Source organism: Equus asinus, chromosome 27 (genome assembly GCF_041296235.1).
Source record: "Equus asinus isolate D_3611 breed Donkey chromosome 27, EquAss-T2T_v2, whole genome shotgun sequence".
In the NCBI taxonomy this organism is placed as follows: domain Eukaryota; kingdom Metazoa; phylum Chordata; class Mammalia; order Perissodactyla; family Equidae; genus Equus; species Equus asinus.
The window spans coordinates 1,922,176-1,924,419 of NC_091816.1; the positions used below are offsets into that span (position 1 = coordinate 1,922,176).

Consider the following 2,244-nt stretch of genomic DNA (forward strand, 5'->3'; position numbering starts at 1 on the left):
CCTGCCTCTCTCTCTCACTCTGTCAACTTTCTTTAATTTTCCATGCACAAGGTAGAATATGGGTTCCCCTACAGTTGGAACAATCAACAGAGATCCATATCATCAATGAACCTCAATTTCCAATTCCTGGGAGAAAAACCTTGATTGGCTCTACTTGAGTCCTATTGATTTAGCTGTTGGGGATGTGAGGCAGGTGTGGTGTTGGAGTGGAGAGTAAGGTCACATGCTCTGAAACCCATCCTGGGAGAGCGAGGACAATCCTCAAAGAAAGGGGCATGAGCTGGCCAGAAAGCTCCAGGAGTCTACTAAATTATCTATAGAAACACTCAAGTATTAATCAGAAATACAAATTTCATTTAATTTCAAGAAGCCAAAAATATGCAGGCCACATTCTGTTGTCACAATACAATAATTTTAGAAATTAAAAACAGAAGTTTCAATTAAGACAGTCAATAAACATTTAAAACACTCCAGTGCTCGCTTCGGCAGCACATATACTAAAATTGGAACCATACAGAGAAGATTAGCATGGCCCCTGCGCAACGATAACATATAAAATACTCCAATTATGTAGTAAGGCCAAACCTGTATTCAAGAAAATTCACCAGTTGAAATGATTTCATTATTAATTAGAAAAAAGTTAAAATAAATAAATCAAGAATTCTTCTCAAAAAATTAGTAAAGAAATAGCAAAAAAAATTTTTTAATCCGAGGAAAGCAGAAGAAACTGAGAAAGTTAAGAGCTAAAATAAATAAATTTTGAAAAGCAAAATGATAGAATTAAATTCAAGAGCTATTTCTCCAAAAACAACAATCGACAATAAAATAGACATACCTCCAGCAAGTATAATTAAGAAAAATAAATATATTCATTAAATGTTAGAAAGGAGACAAATTTAGATGCAGAAGAGATTTAATAAGTATGAGAAGGACTTCTACAAAATAATATTAATACACTTGAAAAGTTGGACAAAATTAATGATTTTACATAAATGAGCAAAATACTGCAAAAAAAAGTGGTAAAACTGAATGGAACAACAACCTTGGAAAAGTTGAAATTGGCCTTGAAAAAAAAACTGCCAATGAAACAGACACATATTCTAGCTGACTCTAGCTGAGTCCTTTTCAAACTTTCAAAGTGTAAATAGTGCTAATGTTATTTAAAATGGTGCAGAACACAGGAAAAGATTCGCAATCTCCTCTTCATTGTACCAAGATTGCATAACTTTACTATCAAAACTTCATACAGTTAGACAGTTAATGCCCAGTGTCACTTCCTCATGCCTCAGGACAGCCCCCTTTTTTGGCGAGTGTGGTGGGAGGTGGTGAATTGATCATTTAGTCCATATGCCCTGGGATGGTAGGGAGGCAGAGCTGGACCAGGTCAAGCCTGGCCGAGAAAAGGAATGAGATCTGGGCTTCCCTCCTTTGGTGTGAGGGATGAGGGCAGCTGTGGTTGTACGTGGGGATTCAGCATTTGGTAAACTTTTTAGACTAATACGTATTTCCATATAAAACAAATTAAAAATCTCTAAACAATAGTTAACCTTACAGGTAAGACATTCTGATATTGTCTGTTATTTTATTTCATTTATTAAAGTGCCAAACAACACACTAAATTGCTTTTATTACCATTAATAGGTTGCAACCCACAATTTGAAAATCACTGGAGACATGGGATCACGTTAGGAGGTGCCATCCTTGGAGGAATGAGCATCTGTGTGAGCATGCGTGTGTGTGTATGTGTCCAAACACACTTGTTCTCTAAAGGTTGTCATGTCACAGGTATCTTCTGAGTATCTGCTTTGATCCTGATCCCCTTTTCTGACAATGCCTTTTTCCATGCATGGGGTGGGACCTGTTTCCTTGGTCATAGCCACTTGGACCAGGGTTGGAGCTGAAGCCAGTTGGATTATGGCTTCTGAGAGAGAACTCTGTGGCTCTCAATAATGACTCCTTCACCACCTAAGCTAATTCAAGAGGGTTTCTAAACTTGCGACCAAAACAGCTCTCATTGTATAAGCATAGAAAACGTAATGTACTAAGTTTGAGATACAACTTTTAAATTCATTACATTGCCTTATTAAATATATTATTTGAATTTTCCATTTCAGGGGTTGGCAAACTATGGCCCAAGAGCCAAGTCCAGCCTATGGCTTGGTTTTGTATAGCCCACCAATTAAGAATAATATTTACATTTTTAAAGGGTTGTGAAAAAACCAAAGTAGAACATGAGACTGTGTG

General features: G+C 36.8%; 1 pseudogene; it reads left to right on the top strand.

Annotated features, from left to right (window-relative positions):
- Positions 1-473: 473 nt before the first annotated feature.
- On the top strand, positions 474-572 carry LOC123278402 (U6 spliceosomal RNA; annotated as a pseudogene).
- The last annotated feature ends 1,672 nt before the right edge of the window (positions 573-2,244 follow it).